We start from the raw sequence: 21,119 nt of genomic DNA, 5'->3' as shown, positions 1-21,119 counted from the left end.
TGCTGGCATGCCGCAAACTGGGTTCCAACAGGTATGAAATGACTTTGAGAAGCCACAAAGGTAAAAAATGCATTTTGGAAGGTTTTTCATTTGGATCGGCAAGTGTAGAGGTAAAAGATATCAGCAGAGATGAAGTAATGGTGTCTTTTCTCCAACTACCGGCATAGATCACTGACAATGACATATTTGACAAACTGTTACTGTGGGGAGTGACGCAGAAGCGAACTTGGCAAGAGACTAGACTGGAGTGAATGGAGCTATGTGAGTCAAATGCAGTGATTTATTTTTGTGTGAGAGTGAGTGAAGAAACATTTACATTTACACCCGCTCTTTAAACCAGGGCGGGAACGGCGGCGGCCATGCGCATGCGTGATTCATTTGCAGCCTGGACGTGGAGTGCTGTGCGTCTCCTCTCTGCTCTGACTGCAGGCTGGGACTGCTGCGCGAGGCTACTGAGAGACTGACCGCATGTGAGTGCTTTTGGACGGGGGAGGGGCTCACAGCAGCACCCGCTGCTCGTTGAGCACAGTAACTGCAGAGTGATACGTGCTTTCGAGTCTCCAAACACCACAAAACAGTTTTCGCCATCTTATTCATCACTAAATTCACTTCTGACAACGTTTTAGGAATTGACAAGTTTTTGGAGTTGAGAAGCTCCATGAAGTGAGGAGACAGCCAGCAGGCGCCTGCCTCGGCGGCTAGCTCGTCACTCGGACAATCCTGCTCAGAAACCCCGCTGTAGGCTGGAGGTCTCTCAGACCGGACACACACACACACACACACACACACACACACACACACACACAACACAGCGCAGCAGGCAGAGGCGGGTGAGAGAGAGATACCCGTTTCTCTTCGTGAGACTTGTTTAATTATGACAAATATGCTATATACATGTCACTAGATTTTAGGGGTGGGGGAAAAAATCGATACAGCATAGTATCGCGATATTTTTCGTGGCAATACTGTATCGATACACAGATGCCAAGTATCGATCTTTTATGATATATGTGTTGGTCAGTTTGTCTGCTTGACAATCCCATTTTGCAGCAATAAAATTGAAGTGAGATGAACAAACAGAGAAATGTATCTTTCTAGATAAAACAGATGTTGACAAAATTGTCCTTTGGGGACATAATTTGAAATTGGGAAAAATTTGAAGTTGGAAAAAAGGTAGTACATTGCAATATATCGAAGAATATTGCAATATGTTTAAAATCGCAATAATATCGTATCGTGACGTAGGTATCGTGATGATATCGTATCGTGAGGCCTCTGGGGATTCCCACCCCTACTAGATTTGTCGCTAGTCGCTTTTGACAAAAAAGTCCACAGGAGGATGATTTGTTTGTGTGTTATAATAGACTTGCATTTCAACGTGGGTGGAATTTTTTTTTTTTTTTCTCCCATCCTGTAGCCTACTCGCGCCCCCCCGGGAAAGTGTCCCGCCCCCCCACTGGTTGAGAACTACTGCTGTACTTGATATCAATCAATCAATCAAATTTATTTATAAAGCACTTTAAAAGCAGCCAACGTTGCACAAGGTGCTGTACAGAAAATTTTTTAATAATTTAAAACATTTACAACATCTACATTTAAAACATAAAACAGTATCACAGTCAAAATAATTACACAAAAATGTCAGCCTCTGCTGGGAAAGGCCAAGGAAAAAAGGTGGGTTTTATGAAGAGATTTCAAAGTAGACAGCGAAGAAGCCTGTCTAAGAGGCAGAGGTAGCTCATTCCATATTTTTGGTGCTGCCACAGCAAAAGCACGATCCCCTTGAAGTTTCCGCTTTGTTTTAGGAACAATCAGGCGCAGTTGATCAGCTGACCTGAGTGAGCGGGTTGGAGTGTAGGGGTGAAGCAAGTCGGACAGGGTATGATATGGAGGCACTGACAGGCACTGTCTAATTTTCTGAATTTTATCTGTGAAGAAGATGGCATATTCATTACAGGCATTGGTGGATAAAAGTTCAGATGCTACTGGTACTGGAGGGTTTGTTAATCTATCGACAGCAGCAAACAAAGTACGTGAATTATTATTGTTTCTGGCAATAATGTCAGACAAGAAGGACTGTCTTGCATTCCTCAGTTCTAAATTATAAATGCAAAGTCTCACTTTGTAGATGTCATAATGGAACTGGAGAGTAGTTTTTTTGCCACCTGCGTTCAGCTTTTCGATACTCTTTTCTCAGATCTTACAAGTGTGGCATTTCCTACATGGAGATCTTTTCTTACCAGAGACAGTTTTTACCTTAATGGGAGCAATGGCATCGATAACATTAGTAATTTGTGTAATGTCCTTGCTGGTCACAGCCAAAGCAGCGGAAATTCGGGCAGTCTTTGAAGCTGTGTTCTGGGAGTAGACACAGACGACACACCCTCACTTGTCTGTCGTGAAGCACGCAGAAAAACTGTGCTCCTTGTGCCGTGTTGAACTTTGCTGAGTAAGGCAAAGATTTCACCGCTCCATAGAATCTCAATCTCACATATCTGGTCCCGCCAGCCACGTTGGTCCCGGGCCACATCCTCCTTTTAATGGGCGATACTGCTGTCACTCCCCATAGTGTGAGCTTGTCTTTAATTTCTTTGTCTGATACATATACTGTGAGTTTCAGAAATGATACCATGATTTCATCCCTTCACTTGTCTGTCGTGAAGCACTCGGAAAAACTGTGCTCCTTGTGCCGTGTTGAACTTTGCTGAGTAAGGCTACGAGTAAGGGCTTCGAGAATGCCCCAGCTAACAATTTATGGGAACTGGGAACTTTGGGAACTTTCTCTGAAGGTAAGGTTTTGGTTAAGTTTTGGTTCCCATGGAAAGACATTGAACGTTCCTTTAGGGAACGTTCCCCTAACGTTCTTCTAATGTTGTAAACTTTAGGGACTATTCAGCTCATCCATCTTCTCCTTAAATCTGTCCATCCGCTGTGCTATGCGGGTAATGGATGTCCTCATGGCTATGGAAAAATTAATGGTGTTAGTTTTAGTTGTAATACATTATATACCTGCATATGTGAACAACTGAAGTGAGTCTTCTTACCTCTCATTTCTGTCTCCATGGCTGAGCCACCCCCCGCTGTGTGATGAGTTCTGCTGTTTACAACAACAAAAAAGTTAAGTTACTCTCAAGTTCCTTGTCATGAAATTGTATTGAATTGGAAATGGAAAATTCAAAGCCACTGTACCTTCAACCGGGTCCCAAGATGAAGTGGCAGGCTGAGCTTGCGTTACAATAGACCCATCCAGCTCTGGGCGACCGGCTGGTTTCCTGTGTGGTGTTGACTCATCTAAAAAGAAAGTAGATATGAATATTGGTCAGTTCATTTATGGTAGGTTCCATGCACATGCCATTGCAAAAGATGAACCTATGCTACATTAGACAATCTCAAAGAAATAAAAAAAATAAAAAAAACGTACATACGTTGCTCAATATCTCATCAGGGTCTCTACACATGAACTCGAGCATGTGTAAAGCAACACAGAACGTTCCCTAAATGTTCTGTTAGGGAGGGCGTTCCTTTCCCTTTGGGGTAGTCAAAGTAATCTCATATAGATTTGAACACAGTTTGCGATAAGCCATTAAGCCTCCGCTCATGAGCTCGATAGTCAACATTTCTGCCTCTGCCATTACATTCACTGTTTAACTCTTCTGATACTTCTTCTCTGTGTCCCTTTAGCGAGGTTCGTCTGCTCCACCGCTGCCATTGCCTCTCCTTCACCTGGCGCCGCCTGCACAGCTGTCTCCGTCAGCTGCTCCTGTCTCCCCCCCCCCCGTCACACTGATGTCCGCTGCTGCTCCATTCTGTTTGTTACTTTTTGGTACACCATTAAATCCATCTTCATTTCTCTCAGTTTGTCCGTCTTTCTCCTTGTGCTTCTCTTTATTAACCCGCTTTTCCTCCATTTTTTTCTCTTTTGTTCGCATCGAGACCAGTCTGCTCAAAACTCCTCCCTCCGCCATTTTCACTCAAAAAACTGTGTAAACTAAAAATGAAACCATCCCCCATGCAGCCTAATGCTGCAATGGGGCTGAAATAAATACAAGAAACAAAAAGCACTGTTTTAGGCAGTCTACAATTACTTAATCACTCAACAATTAAACTACACTCTCTTCACCAAACAATTCAACACACGTCTCATTCTGCTGCTGTCCAACTCTTACACTCTGACTCTCGCGGGATCAGGGTGGTATGGCCACCAGGTGCAGGTGAACACAAGCTATTTATAGATGGTAAAACACTCTTGGTGTAAAGATGGACCAGCGCCTCCTGCTGTTGAAAGTGTAGAATAAAAAGCATACAGCACCAGGTATTCCCAGGCAGTCTCCCATCCAAGTACTGACCTGGCCTTACCCTACTTAGCTTCTAAGATCAGACAGGATCAGGCGTGTTCAGAGCAGTATGGCCTGACCCTGTTTACCTTGTGAGATCAGATGAGATCAGGCGTGTTCTTTTATTATCAAAAATACACAACAATAAACAATAACAACAACAATAATAACAACAATAAAGTTTCATTATTTACAAATCAAACAAACATCAAAAAACTATGCTGGTTGGGGTTCGGCTGGCTGTGACTTGACTCTGTGTTTTTCTACTTGCTATTTTCTGTTATGGTCTCCTGTCAGTCTCTGTGTCAGCCCTGCCTCTCTGTGTCTCTCTGTTTTCCCCCCTCCCCTCCTGCCTGCGCCAGCCAGCTGATTGCGCACACCTGCTTGCCATCTCACCATCACTGCTCCCGCCGTACACACCTGCCTGTCATCATCTACAATCAAGCTCAGTATTTAAACCCCAGATCTACTCAACATCTTCGCTTGATCGTTGTTTCAGCCTCCATGTCATTACTTCATCCCTCTGTCTCCAGTCAGCTGGCCTCATCCTCCAGTCCCCTCCTTGCAGCTCCCTGCTTCACACCATCTCCGCTCATCGCCTGCCCCCCGGCTTGCAGCACCCTTCTTCGAGCTCCTCGCCTGTTGTCTCCCCATTCTCCCCTGAGCTCCCCAGCTGCATAAATGAATCTTCAAAACAATATAAACCAAACGAAAAAACCTAATTAAAGAAAGCTTTAAAGTGTAACACAAAAAAACAACAAAAATCTAAAAACTTGTCATAGAACGCCAGATTCCTTCTGAGAAAAACGGCCCTCCTGGCCAAACTGAGTACGAGATTTACAAGATTAATATTAACTTTGAGTATCTTAAAGGATAAACTAAAAAGAAATGCTAAATCCCACACCATCCCATCTTTACACACATATCCACATTTCTCTCTCAGTAACTCTGAGAGAGAAATGATCTCACTTTAAAGTGCAACAGCGCACTACTAGACAAAAAGCAGTGTTCCAAAGTCTCATCTCTCAGTTACCACACTCTACAGACTCTGTTAATCGCTTTGTTCATCTGATGCAGCGTGACTCCGGTGTAAATTCTCCTATGTCTTAGCCTAAAACCCAGATGGAACATGGCCCTTGATGCAAAAGGAACAACAATATTCCTCCAAATGTCACTTACTTTGTTTTGAGGAAAGAGGTTACTCCAAACTTCCTCAGAAGCTGGTGCTTTAATTATACTCAACATCAAAATATTGTACCGCTCTTTCGTCTTACAATTACTTACATCTTTAAGTTTCTGTTCTATCCCCACAGAGAACTTTACCGGAGCAAGCTGCAAACTGGCACTTTGCTCTGTCAACAGATCAAACCATGCTGGACGCATGCAGTTTCTTACTTTTTCCACACATAGCACTAATATTTTTTGGTCTAAACGTAAAGTTATTTACACAATACACTGGCATCAAAAACACCATCAGTACTTACATTTTCAATTTTCATACATGTTGCTGTTGTTATAGCTTTGTTTTCCAACCTCCGAATGAAAAAAGAGAATTCTTTAAAAATGGCAATTGCATAACCTGTTCTTTATTCTCACAAATCTGTTCTGTACAAGGTAGGATTTTATTCCAGGCCTGCAGCACCTCCCTGTAAAAGACAGGCAGATGCTGCAGGTCCTTCAAACTGTGTGTTTGAAAAAGATTGGTTTCATTTGACCTTCCATAGGTGGACAGGATATCTTTAAAATAAGCCTGCCACATCGCTTTACAGTTTGCATCTAAAAACTTCCCCACAATTTTAAGTTGCAAAGCATCCCTTTTAGTCGCTAAATCCATTAAATCCAACCCACCACTCTTCACATCATTAACCCTTGTACCGTGCGAAATGCTCGAGGCTTTCGAATTCCACAATAAATTATTGGTCAATTTGGTCAAATCAATATAAAGCCCAGTTTGGTAACGCACGCGTATCGAGAACATGATTTAAAACAGAGAATGAAAGAGCATTTATGACAATAACCTTACCTTTGAAAAATAAACCTCATTTTCCACATTCAAAACTGCATCAATTTTTTTGATCATACCAGTCGAAGTTAAATTGGTTGCTGCATTTCCATCCTTACCTATGAAAACTCCAAGCACTTTTCTAGGAGTTTCCACCTGTTTAAATCCCCATTTTTGTATTAAAGCTGAATCTATGCCAAAAACAGAGATAACAGTTTTTGGCATAACTTGTACGCTCATAATGAAGCAAAAAACATTACAGATCAGAAACAGATCGAAATAAAAACATTAATATCATCAGCGTACTGGACAATTTTGACTTGAGAGCTCTCATCCAAACTGACTCCTTCTATATTATGATCTGCCATTATCATTGCTGCCAACGGTTCAGCAACCAAGGAAGATAGCTGACACCCCTGTTTAATAGACCTAACTACCGAAAAAGATTCTGTCACAAACCCATTACATTTAATACTACTACGGGCATTGTTATACAAAAGTTTAATCCAGTTCACAAAATTGAAACCAAAGCCTAAGGTTTCTAAGGTGTTGAAAAGAAATGAATGTTCCACAATTTCGAAGGCTTTTTGTAAGTCAATGCCGAACCATAACCCATAATCAAATCGTACCCGGTATGCTATAAGCTTGCGTCTCACCTACAAAAGAAGCTCTAACAGTTTTCACTCTATTTGCCAAAATTTTAGTCAAAATGTTATAGTCAGAATTTAATAAACTAATAGGTCTATAATGATCCAAATTTGGTTTTAAAAACCGAGGACAACAGAGGAATTAGTAGACATGTAAAGGTTCTGTAGAACTCAGATGTAAGACCATCTTTACAGGACTTTTATTGTCATTCAAATTCCTAATTGCATTTCCAATGTCCACATCCGTAAAACCAAAATCACACCACTCACTGTCTTCCTTACTTAATTTTCTCTTTAAAGATGATAAAGCTCGATTTTCAAAAGTGACATCAGTCTTTTGACTGGTGAAAAGAGCTTTGTAATACGAAGAAACTCCACTCAAAATATCTTCCGTATTCTTCAGTAGCACACCTTTATCTGACATCAGTTCTTCTATATTGTTTTTTTCCTGATTACGTTTTTCCAATCTCAAAAAAAAAGCTGTACATTTTTCTCCTTCTAAATAAGTCTGTGCTCTGCTTCGAATCGCCGCACCTCTAAATTTTTTCTCTTCAATATTATCTAAACTTTTTTTCAAAAATTCATACTTTTCAGTACTGGAAATCTGACATTCATCTAAAAGTTTAGCTTCTTCAGTCAGTTCTTTTTTCAGTTTTTCATACAAATTTTCTTTCCATTTTTTATCTTGTAAAAAATCTTATAGTCTTATAGTAAAAATCTTATAGTCCATCACAGTGTCCTCATCCTCTATCTCCACTCTTTTCTCTATCTCTGCTGGAGTTTCTCTTTTTTCACAAGGGAAGGGTTCACAAGTGGACACAATATTCTCAGACATGGATTTAAAGGGAAACTTCACCGATTAGCATTAAGCTTTGTATCAGTAGAAACCTGGTAGTATTTTTGAATGACCATGCTTCCCTCCCTCATGTCCCCCTGAGAGGGGAGATCTCTGTATTGTGGGTCTGGAAAAAAGCCTCAGATGACGCAAAATGACGATTTTTGCGTCATCTGAGGTTTTTTTGCCCAGAGGAAAGACTACAGCCTGTATTAGGAGCCACTTCCGCATAGCCCAAAGGGGGTTGGACTGTCGGCTTTTTCCGGAGATTGCCGAGGAAAAAACGAGTGTCAGCCATCTTGAATCCTCGCTAGCTTCTCAGCAGGAGCAGAAACTGTTCATCCCGGACGGACATTTTAGAACAACAATTATGTGCATTCAAACTACCACACCACGTGTACCACCGGGATACATTGGAACACATCGGAGAATATGCAGGACACTTTATTACAGACGCAATACTCCACACACTACGCAAGCTTCGCCTGCGGAGACCAGCGGTGGTGCTCGATTCCTGTGGCCGGTAAAGTGACCTCATCAGCGGGGAGCGTTGAACGAGTGTGCCGGTGGAAAGCTAACGCTAGCCAGCCATCTGTTCACCAATCCTGCTTGCAAGTGTCCGCTCATTAAACAAACTGGACTACATCCGAGCGTTGCCATGGACACAGTTCTGTTCACTCTGGAGCTATCAATCAATCCGCTGAAAGAAGTCCGGATAATGTATCAGCTGTGGCCAAAAAAAAGCATGTTTTAAATGTGTAACACCACTTGAGCCACGGTGAAACGTTTTTTCGTGTATATGGTTGAAATGACAATAAAACACACTTGTTGAGTTGATCGTCTCACTGTCTGTCTGTAAAGGGTAGGCGTGGCTTGGGAGTGGCCTCATACAGCAGCAAAGCAAGTGCATTCTGGGATTTGGTGTCTTTCATCCATATGAGCCAAAAACACATTTTCTGGCTTATCTCGGCCTAGAAGGCACCAATTTCAATTTTCTTTTCACATTTCTACTACATTAGTGACCCAATTTAAAGATATATTCAGCTTTCCAGTGGTGAAATTTCCCTTTAAGTCTAGCGATCCCGCATCGAGCAGTAAGAAAGGCAGACTGTCTTACAGCCAAGACCTCTCCGTTCTCTTTGCTTCGCACTTCTGGCTCAGAGTCTGCATGCTCTACATCAACCAGAAAGTCTGGAATGGTTATGCTGCTGATAACTGGACCCTCCGTAGTCACAGCTGTCCCACCAGTCAGCACGGTCTCACTTCCTTCCATTTCTTGCTCTTCCTCCTCACTCTCCTCACTTTAAAAATTTACAAGCAAGACTTCCTCATTAACTACATTTATATTCACTTCTACATTTTCCTATTCATCCTCACTGAACTGGCAGATACAAGAAGCAAGGTTGTTCATACACACTTTACACTTTCTTACCCTATTTGTGCACTCTTTCGCATAGTGTCCTTGTTGTTTGCACTCGTAACAATAAAACTTTGGACAGTCTCTCAGCATGTTGTCGGGGAGCATGCACAGACGACGCACCTTCACTTGATGGTTATGAAGAACACAGAAATACTGCTCTCCCTGCGCAGTTTTAAACTTTGCCGAGTATGGTAAGGATTTCACCACACCTGCAAAATGCACACGTACAAAGCGGGTCCCATCAGCTACATTTGTCTCTGGCCACATCCTCCTCTTTATGGGTGATACTGGCTGCACTCCCCACAGTAACAGTTTGTCAAATATGTCATTGTCAGTGATATATGCCGGTAGTTGGAGAAAAGACACCATTACTTCATCTCTGCTGATATCTTTTACCTCTACACCTGCCGATCCAAATGAAAAACCTTCCAAAATGTGTTTTTTACCTTCGGGGCTTCTCAAAGTCATTTCATACCTGTTGGAACCCAGTTTGCGGCATGCCAGCAAACCACCACACAGTAGGCACACGGTCTGCATCAGTTCCATCGTTATCAGTTCCTCCACTTCCATTACTTCAATATGCACCGTCAGATTCTTTTCGTACTTCTTCTCCATGCTCTTGGCTATGGGTTCCACCATCCATTCCGACATACCCCCACTCCGTCATTGACGTCTAATTGTCGGAGTGGCGGCACGTCCATTGTTTTCAAACGTCCCACCACTCCGACAATTTTTGATTCCATTAGGGTTAGGGGTTAGGGAATAGCAGCATGTCAGAATAGAAGCACATTGGAGTGGCGGCATGTCGGACTGGCAGCATGTAAACCTTGGCTACGATATTCAGCGTCGCCGACGCCATTGTTCCTCCCACACCGGTGTTTCGGTTTAACGAGACACCATGTTAACTGGTGTTGTTGTCGTAGTGACGACAGCTGTTGAAAACAGGAAGAGAATACGTAGCAGACAGACGTACTTTAAAGGCAGTTAGTGTGATAAGGGTTTTGATTTTCAGGGTCTTTTGTATTTCATTCCAGTCATTTGCAGCTGAGAACTGGAAGGAGTGGTGGCCAGAGGAGGTGTGGGCTTTAGGGGTGACCGAGGAGATGTAACTGCCTGAGCACAGGCTGCGGTAGGGCAAAGCTATTGTGACCAGTGAGCGTAGGTACAGCAGGGCTTTCCCTAGCTGTAGGGCCGCGCACTGATACACTCAAGGTTAATGAGACGTGCTCATGGGTACAGTGTCAATGTACTATGTGGTACGCTGAGAGATGTATGCACATTACTTGTATGGCTTGTGTTCCAGTTGGCTACAAGTGTAAAATAAACATGCACTGAGAAATTGGCATCTGTTCACTATTACAGTCATGGCAACGAACTATTACACTAGCAAGGACTTGTAATTGAGTTGGTACCAGTGAGTTAAGTGACGAGTGTGTAACGAGGGCCAGCCATCTAATTGCACAGAGGTTGCATTGGTGGGTGTTAGAAGTGTCAGGTCATGAACATTCATGAGGGTGATGTGCATGCAGGACACAAAAAGTCCTCATCCATACTGGGACGTCCGACACACAGCCAATGAAACCATCGGGTGCATGATGTGCATTCAATCTAACACAACTGAAAGAAAATATATGAATTAGATTTTTGTCTAAATAAATAATGCACTATCCATGAAAATAACTTTAAAGGTTCCTACCCAATGGTCCACAGGGGCCTCTAAGGTGTCACTTTCCCCAGTGTTCATTTCCCCGCAACAGTGGCAGAGTTCATTGAGGTTGTCTATTAAAAGATATTCCATATCACAATAAATTACGTATAAGCAAATGTTTCAGTGAGGTTGATATACACTTAATTGAAGCTTACCAGAATCAGCCATCGGTCTCCTGGCAATCTCTTCCCTCATGATGTTGATGCCTGCCGCATTAACATCAGATTCCATACTGGCTCCATTTAGGAGCAGCTCTGCCACCTGAAAAATACAGGTTAATTTTATTAGTGTCCTTATAAAAAAAGTTTTTTTTAAATGCATACAGGGTACATAATCTTACTTTGCACACCAACACTCCACAGGATGTGAAATCCTGCTGACTGGGATGTGACACCGTGTCACCCCTCCATCTTGACATATTAATGGGGTTTTTTTCCGCATGAATGCCCTAAAGTAAAGAATTAATAAGCACATCAGAAACATGTTAACAAAAGACATGACAATAAAACCTGAATGTGCTTACCTTGTTGCATTCCTACAGTGTGTGACTTGTTGTGGAGTGGCTCCAAATGGATCAACAAAAATAGATCTGCCCTCCTTTGGATACATGACCTTTTACAGATAGGATACTTTAATGTACAACATTCTCAGAGTTGTAAATATAATGAAATTGCATTGATTAGAGTGCATTAGTTTGCATTGTTGATGATTATCCTTACCGTTCTCATCCCCTTTGATGTCCCATTCCAGATAGCTGTCATTTCAAAGGTATCAATCACCTTGACATGCTTTTGGGTTATCCGTACTGTCAACCACAACAGATAAGCATTGACAATCTACACAAAAAATATTAATGTGAATATTAAAGAGTAAAAGTCTTACAGCAGCTTACAATACAAGACTTACCTCACTCTCCAATTCCCTCCCAGGAGCCAAGTTGTTAAAATCAGCTGTAAAAAGCTTATAGGGGCCCAACTTGGCCAATAGAATCTCCCCTATTCCTGAATTATGTCCAAGAACTGGAAATGCAGAACATGTCAGTCATTTAAAATAATAATAAATAGCATTATAATTATAACTTGATTTCACATTACTGAATGGGATTTACCATTACTGTGGAGAGGACTCTCTCCTGGGGATGTGGCTGGTAGAGGGTCAGAGGAGTTGATGGCAGGTGTTTGGGGTTGAGAGTTTGAGGGGAGATTTGTGGCAGAGCTGGAGTGGACGTTTGGTTGTTGTGAAGGAGAGTGTGAATGGGAGGGGCAGGCCAAAAGAGGAGTTGCTAACCTTTTTTAGCTTAGCAGGAATCCTCTCTTCTGGCTCTATAAAATGGGTCAGTTGGTCAATGTTGGCCACGGTTTCTGTTGTTTGACCAACCAATTGTAGACCTACAAATGTCACCTAAGGTACCAACATACCACGTTGTGTTATACTCTGAACTATTTATCCAAGTAATTATGACCACTTACTCCAAAACAATTACAGCAATGTACCTCATACTCTTCAGGCACCTCAGATGGGTACCTGGCCTCCCTTCCAAACAGTAGAAAATATGGACTATACTGTGTGGTCAACTGTTTTTTAGTCCTGAGTCCGAACATGACTGGCTGGAGGAACTGGTCCCATTGTGTTGGCGTGTTCCTGGCTGGTTTGTTGAGAGACCTGAAAATGTTTGCATTGAATAACATAACAGCAGGCATTTTATGTCCCTAATTTAGTCCATAATACTCATGCTGTGTAGGTGTAAATTGGCCAATTTAACAATGCACAGACCTCTGGATGGTGCCATTAAGCTTCTCAACCAAGCCATTTGTTTGAGGGTGGTATGAGGAACAGAAGCTCCGTTGAATGCCAAGGGCTTCACAGAGCCTGGCATTCACCTTAAATTTAATTTTGCAGAAAAAAGGTCAGCATTTACAGTATGGCTCAGTAAGAAATAAGCAGTGTTTGTCATGAGTGTTCACCTGGATTTTGTCCCCTGGTCTGTAAGCAGTCTCTGAGGTACACCAATTTGTATACAAAATCCAAAATACAATTGGTCACCTCCTCTGCTGATTTATTCTTCAGAGGATAGGCCTCTGCCCACTTTGTGAAATAATCAACCATTACACAAATGTATTGATTACCACCCTCAGTTACAGTCAGCTTCATAAGGTCCATCCCCACCAGTTCAAATGGCTCGGTTACCTAAAAGAGATGGGTAATTAAACATCTGTACTGGAAGCTGTAAGCACATTTAGCTGCATGGGATATTCATTGCACAAATAACCTCACCTTTATTGGGTTGTACTGTTTATTTTCTTTTAGACTGGCACGCTTTGCCTGGCAATCAGGACACTGACCAATCTGAAACCAAATAATATTCAAATGAATGTATATCATAGGCATTTGGTCAAGCAGAAACAAACGATTTCAGTAAATTACAGGCAGCACGGTTGCCAGCAAGTTACTGTAAATCGATTTTACAGCAAACTACTGTAACTGTACTGTAATGCAATTTACAGTATATATAAACAATACTGTAAAAGTACAAAACAGTATTTTACTGTATTTTTATGATACTTAGTAATTTGATTGTACTGTAATATGCAGTTTTATTAATATTGATATATTACTGTTAATTATTAATATATTATTGATTATTACTATTATAAATAATGTTATATAATAATCTCCAGCTACTAATATGGTACTACTAATAAGGTATACTTCAGAATAACAAATACAAATCAAAAGGCAATCCAAACAATGTTCTTAATTAAAAAAATAATTTTATTTCAACATTTTTTAAATTTTCAACATTTTCCTGTCCTTGACAACATTCATATTTTTCCTGCGAGTTCAGCCCAGAGAGCTGCAGCAACTTTCAGTCAAATGTGATAGTGTTGATATCCTTCAGAGCAGGAAGAGCAGCAGCAGGCAGCTGCAAATGTTTCACTGCTGTCCAGCTCTCATGATGACAATTCCCTCAATAGATCCACCTGAAAATAATAAAAAAACTGTTACCTACAGTATTTTATTCTGAAATCATACACATATATTATTACTATTTTGATGCACAAATGGAAGGAACTGACGGGATTGCATTATAAAGGGATTGTGTTTTACTTACCATCAAAATGAGGGTGGGGGTGTCTGTCTGGTCATCTGACAGTGACCTGCATCATGATAAAACAACATTAAGCAAAGAGTTGTTATAGTGTCCCAGGAAACATGAGTAGACTATAGTGATGAATGTGGATTCATTTTGGATGTCATTATTGGTTATTAGACGATAGGTACTGAAGTTTGTTACCTGACAAAAATACCTTTTCTTTATAAGTTAGTTATTCTGCTACCGTTAAATTAGGCGTCATGTTTGACTCTGTAGAACTCCGATTTAACGAATCAGTAATAAAAATGTGTAAACTGCGACGTTAAGCAGACGAACATTAATGTTACCTGGGAAACATCATTAATCACTTTACATGGAGTTAAAGTTAAAACCAAATTATGTTAAATCATGATTGCCGAAAGAGTTAGTGAATGTTTATAAGTCGTAAGAAAACATAAATGATCTTTTACAAGGAGTAGATGTTTACTGGTAAAGCTCGGCTCTGTTTAATTTAATGATAGATTAATGGATGTTTGCCTCAGACAGTGAACGAGTTGAAGATTGTATTTGCCTCGTTGTCAGTAATTTCTGTAAATGAACTAATCAAACAGACTTTTCGTAATTCACTAAGTTATTCTGATAAAATCGGCATCATGTTTCACGAAGCAGAACTCTAATTTAATGAAATAATAAGTTGTAAAAGCTTCGTACGGACATGCTGACTGGCGTTGTTTCGGGATGTCAAACAGTAACGTTAGCTAGCTTTATCATCTCACTTTAGTTTAAAGTTAGTTTACAGAGTAGCTGTTTAAGTTAAATACAAGCCGAAATGAAAAGCCTTTCTTTAGGAGTCATACAAAGTCATACGTTATAAAATAGGAGTATTAGCTAGCTAGCTATATGTGTAAAGGGGAACCCAGATCTTTTAAATTGAGCAATATGTTAACGGAGTCTGGAAAGTAATGGGCAGAACCCGTACTTACTAGCTAGCTAGAGTAATGTTAACGTAACGTTAACTGTAACAAGTAAGTTAGTATGAACAAATGTAAGTGTATTTTGTACAGAGAAAAAAAAAAAACAATATGTTCAGAGGATAGCCACTTGCTATCCACACTAAAGTCACAAGTTTAGCGAGAAAATGACTCTGTGGGAGGATATCGCAACGTTAGGATGCCCAGTGCACCCCACACTATAAAAAAGAACAATGTTGTGGTAACGTTACACTTGAGCGTATAATCATGAAACATTATGATAAAAGTTAGCATGAAATACATAAAATAAACCAAACTTACCAAAACTTTAAAACATCCCCGCTAGCAAGGCTTCTCCTTCAGTATCTGGGGCCAGTTGGTGTTCTGTCTGAGTAACTGACATCAGGAGTCGTTTTTTACAGCAATGCTGTATTATTGCCATGGTATATTACAGCCAGGTTACAGCAAGCCTAAAATACACTGTAAAATATTCCCGCTTCATCAAAATTACCCACAATGCAACATAAAATGAAGTATTTTACTGTAATGAAGAAATATGATATTGTACTGTAGGTTTTTGCAGTACTGTGCTGCTAAATCTACAGAGTGTAAGAGTGTAAGGGAAAAAGATCACGTGTGTAAAAAAGGCCATAGTGACACGTGCTCTCTCTCCTGAGATGATTGACCAGTGACGAGTCATCGCTGTGATCTCCTGTCAATTACTCGCGCCCAGAGGAGACAGACCGCAGCAGCTGTAAAATGGACTTTTCTTTATTCTTTTTCCCATTTTCAGACTTGTTGAAGTGATGTGTGTAACCCAGAACATAAGTTAAAACTATTCTGTAGCTTGCTAAACTGTCATGGGTTTTACTGCCTCGTTATCTGTGTAAATGTTAAAGCTGTTTATTCATATTTCAATAAGTGTTCTGCTACAGATGTGGATAAGTTTAATATATAATATTATCGCCTTGATAATATTCAGGTTGTGTTAGGGCAATTTGCTAGTAACGTGCCATCTATGGTAACGTGCAATCACCAGTAAACAGACGAGCGCTTTGGAGCCAGCTCAGCTATTAAAGGTGTATTACTGTTTGTGGCTTATTCTTAGTTTGTGTTACATTTATGTTAATTATTACAGATAAATGAATGTAATTTTTAGTATTGTTTCTTGTTATATACTGGTGGCTATAACATTTAGTTTTTGTAAATAATGTTCATAGTAAGTCAGATGTTTATTAATGTGCATTATTATATGCTTATATTTCAGAACCCCATCCAACTTCACATGTAACGTCAAATACAACTTCATAGTTAACTTCATGTTGGAGTTGTAAATGAATCTCAAAGTCAGACATCTCTGGTTCATGTTCTTCCCTGACACAGCAGGCCAGTGGTTCAGTAGCCAGTTTTCACTAGTTTTTACGTGTGTAGAATCCATTTAATTATTGCTTCAATTTGACAGATTGATTTGTTCAGTTGGCCTTCATGTAAATAAACAAAGGTCATTTTGGGTGACCTTTTTAACTTACCCATTTGTGGATATCAGCCTCCATTCCAGGCCAGTAATACCTGCTGATGATTGCGTGTTGTGTCTTTTCAACCCCCGCTGCTGCTGTGCATTTCCTGAAAAATGCTGTCTGCTTCTGAGGCTGACGTGACAACTTTTGCAAGATGCTCCTGCTTGTCTTGCCTTCTCCGGCAATTTATTCTAAATATAACAGAAAAAAAGTCATTGTGATTGAGGAAGTATGACATTTAAACTTACCATTAAGTACAAAATTCAAAGCTCTTCTCTTAATTGTGTATCTCTGATGTTTTGTTATTCCCAAAGGGAATAGATTATGGACTTTAAAGTCCATAATAATGGATCCATTCTTTTTGTTGTTGTTGTTGTTGTTGTTGTTGTTCCTTTCCTTTTCCTCCTCTTTTTTAAACAAACTTTTCTCCCTACGACCAACACTATTGTAACTTCTGCAAAGCCTTATATACTCATGGTACTAATTAGTAAATTGACTGCAACCTTGGCTTGATGGGCTCACCTAATTTACATTATTGTCAATTCTGTGGAAAAACATGAGATGGCCAATAATCACCAAAGAGGTGTGTTGTTTGGGTTAGCATATACTTCTGGCCTTATATTGTATGTTTTCTATAACCATGGATTATATTTTATTATGGATTATATCCATAATCTTGTGTAACAATTTCATATCCAGCCTATATATAAATAGTTTGTGGTATTTTCACATTTTACGTAGCCTATAACTTCAAGCTTGAAGCTACTAACATAAATAGCCTATATAATGTATCTTAATGTTAGTAGCTTAAGGCTACTAACATAAATAGCCTTTATAATTTATATTTATGTTAGTAGCTTGTAGCTACTAACAAATAGCCTATAAAATATATCTTAATGTTAGTAGTTTAAGGCTACTAACATAAATAGCCTTTATAATGTATGTTAGTAGCTTGTAGCTACTAACAAATAGCCTATATAATGTATCTTAATGTTAGTAGCTTGAAGCTACTAACATAAATAGCCTTTACAATTTATATTAATGTTAGTAGCTTCAGGCTACACAGTGTGGTCACAACTTGATTTGACTGCCTCCTGTTATAAAGATACGATGTTTGAGATATTTGAATGCTAGCCTATACTTAACATCATTTACTGTGGAGCCTTTTGTGCACTGAGTTGGTCTACTGCCTTCCCCATTTGTTTTCCCACAATGGCACGAGTTTGAATCCCGTGAAATCATGTTTGTTTGTTGATTGGTTGATTGATTTATTTATTGATTGATTGATTGATTATTTGGTTTATCAGAGATGGACATTTGAGTTTATTTAGAAGTTTATTTCAATGTGCTTACCGTGGACAAACATACAAGACGTGCATTTTGTGGGAATCAAACAAAATAAAGACAATTTCTGAGCAAGAGCAACTCAGTTATTTGTATAAAGTGTGGTGTGGTCACACCTTGATCTGGCTGCCTCCTAATTTTAAGAGACTGTGTGACATTTGAGTTCATATCATGCCATGCCCACCAGTTAATGATGCAATGTGATGGCGCAGTGCGTTAGACTGCTGAGTTGTTTCTATTTTCCCACAATGGTACGAGTTTGAATCCAAGTTGTTTATTAATTTATTTTCTACTTTTAAAAGGGCTACATAGTTTTCTACGTGACATGTTTACTTAAAAAAGCTCTGAAGACTAATAGGTCTATTCAATAAAACGTATTATAGACATTAACAGGAAGAGCAACGCCGTCTTCCTGTTTTCCTTAACAGCAAGCCATATTCAAACCGCGACTGACAAGTTTCCTCAGACAACACTCCAAAGACAAGTCAGAGAGGTAACGTAAACGTCGTTATGTCTTCACATTTTAATGACAACTTAATAAAAAGGCATTCACGTGGACAGCTATGTATTCTCTTCCCATTTTCAACAGCTTTCGTCACTACGACAACAGCAGACGCATTTGGCTGACAGTCGCCAGTTAACATGGTGTCTCATTAAACTGAAACACCGGGCATCACCAGCTACGCTGGCTCCACCGTCTTCTTCGCTTCTGTGTTCGTCTGCCTCTCCGTCACGTTTTCCTTCTCCACTATCCCACTCCTCTCCGCCTCTGTCGTCTTCTGTACATCATTGCTCTGTTCCACAGTTGTTACTTCTTCAGTCTGCGCCGTTGTTTTCTCTGTAACTGCTTGCTTCTCTGCAGCCTTATTTCTGTGTTTCTCCTCCATCTTCCTTGTGCTCAGACTGTTGCGCACTTCACCGTCTGCCATTCTCGATCGAAAATAAACTAAATATAAACTAAAATAAACTGTCCCCCAAGCAGCCTAGGCTGCTAGGGGGCTAAAATATAAAAAATAAATGGAAAAACACTGGTATAAATTCAAATAAACACACTTCTTATACTCCTCGCTCTCCAGTTGCTCCACACCAAACATTTGCTTCAGTTCACACTCAGTCTCACACTCAGTCCCACACCAACTCTCGTCACCAACTCTCGCAGGATTTCAAGCTATTTATAGATGGTAAAATGCAATTACACTTGTGGTATAAATAAGGAGCAGAGCCCCTGCTGTTGAAAGTGTAGAATAAAAAGCTTACAGCACTGGGTATTCCAACATAACCATTCTTGAAACCATAAAACAAAATCTACCAAACAAATACCCCCTTTCCAAATCATAAAATTAACCAAAAACTTAAATTGTAAGAGACCCCACATCACTGAACTCATCCTTCTCATTCACACATACCCAAATCCATAAACATCTCAAAAATGAAACTCCTCTCAGAAATGAAACACTAAAGTCCTCAAGATTCTTCTCACTAGTACAGCAGATTAGTAAAAAAATCGTTCACTTTGGTATACAAGCATGAAATTTGGCACAGATGCTCTCTAAGGGCCACTATTTTGGAAAAAGGCGTTGGCCACTCAAAAATTCAATATGGCGGCCATTTTTCAAGATGGCCAAGATCGCCATTGCTATTCAATGCTTATTATATCAATGATTCAAGCAGTGATCCAAGCATAAAATCTGATACAAATACTCTCTAAAGGACATGTTAATGGAAAAAGATGCTTGTCCCTCAAAAATTCAAGATGGCCGCCATTTTTAAAGATGGCCACCGTTCCTGTCGAATATTAATTATTTAAATTGTTCATATGGTGATGCAATTATAAAATTAGGCAGAAATACTCTTCAACGAACACTCTTTTGGAAAAGGTATGTGCCACTCAAAAATTCAGGATGGCGACCATTTTCAAGATGGCCACCATTTCTGTCAAATAGTCATAATGTCTGCTTTGTCTGGCTCCTATCCTTTGACCTGTCCGGCTTAGTTAAACTTGCCAGGGATATAAAATCCCTGCCGGCATAGCTCTCAGGTTCATTGGAGTACACAAGCCTCTCCACCGCGGCAAGGTGCAGTCCACAGAGAGGAAGGGCCACTGTTAGAAAAAGGAAGTGACCAGTAAAAATTCAGGATGGAAACCATTTTTCAAGATGGCTGCCATTCCTGTTCTATGTTCATTTGCACAATTTCCAAATAATGATCCAGAAAATATGCCACAAATACTCTGTTAAGGTCACTTTTTTGGAAAAAATGGATGGCCAATAAAAAATTGAAGATGGAGACCTTTTCCAAGATGGCCATCATTTCGGTAGTATGTACACTGATGCACACATGCATGTTAGCAAAAATACTTTTTTTTTATAATTATCTTTTTATTTAGAAAATAAATGTTGCAAATTTCCATCACATACAATGATTACAACTTTTGTATACCATATTGCCCTTCTGGGATTTTTTAGGAACAAAGTAAAACAGAACCGGGGAGCGCATCAATTCGGGTATTCAAAACCTCACATAAGAAAGAGGGCAGGTCCGCATAAAGCACCAATATCTTCAAATGAAATCAGATCTGATTGGTTTTAGATATTCAGTCCATTTGGTCCAGATCTTATAGAATTTTTCTTTTTCAACCTTGAGGGAAAAAGATATCTTCTCCATAACATAAATATCATAAACAATTTCAATCCATTCATCAATGGTGGGTGGTTCTACTTTTAACCATTTCCTCGTGATGGTTTTCTTACTGGCCGCCAATAGTATAGCCAACAATTTTTTATCTTGAATGTTCCATGTTTCAAACATTAGATTACCCAAATACATAGATTTACAATTAAATGGAACTTTAACATTAAATACATTTTCTATATGATTGTGGATCTCTTCCCAGTAAGGCCTTATTGCGTGGCGCAAAAATACTTTTAACAGCCACACTTTGAGAAAAAGGCACTAGCAAAAATTCAAGATACATTTTTCAAGGTGGGTGTTTTAATACTATTTAATTTATAAAGGTGCTTTAATAGTTAGGACTGAGTTAAAAGGAAGGATTGAAAAAACAACAACATAAGTTCTATTCACATTTTTACCAGCTCAAAGGCCTTGTGGTTAGAGTGTCCAACCTGAGATTGAGAGGTTGTGCCCTGCTGAGTCATAATAAAGACTGTTAGAAATGGTAGCCAATGCCTCCCTGCTTGGCAGTCAGCAAGTGTTGTATTGGGGGCAACATAGCCAGGAAGGTGTATAT

The 21,119-nt window shown here is 39.9% G+C and overlaps 1 long non-coding RNA gene and 1 pseudogene across 1 annotated transcript; both read right to left on the bottom strand.

The window, feature by feature from the left end:
* Positions 1-4,297: 4,297 nt before the first annotated feature.
* LOC120550446 lies at positions 4,298-4,416 on the bottom strand (annotated as a pseudogene).
* Positions 4,417-10,940: 6,524 nt separating this feature from the next.
* LOC120549194 lies at positions 10,941-13,406 on the bottom strand. Its single transcript, XR_005637343.1, has 11 exons — positions 13,221-13,406; positions 12,911-13,133; positions 12,720-12,826; positions 12,440-12,608; positions 12,055-12,347; positions 11,853-11,965; positions 11,666-11,751; positions 11,470-11,558; positions 11,287-11,394; positions 11,102-11,207; positions 10,941-11,017 (listed from the first exon to the last, which is right to left on the bottom strand). It is a non-coding gene; the product is annotated as an uncharacterized LOC120549194 (long non-coding RNA).
* Between the last annotated feature and the right edge of the window lie 7,713 nt (positions 13,407-21,119).

The sequence above is a fragment of the Perca fluviatilis genome, chromosome 20 (genome assembly GCF_010015445.1).
Source record: "Perca fluviatilis chromosome 20, GENO_Pfluv_1.0, whole genome shotgun sequence".
Lineage (NCBI taxonomy): Eukaryota > Metazoa > Chordata > Actinopteri > Perciformes > Percidae > Perca > Perca fluviatilis.
This window is presented reverse-complemented; position numbering and strand designations above follow the sequence as displayed.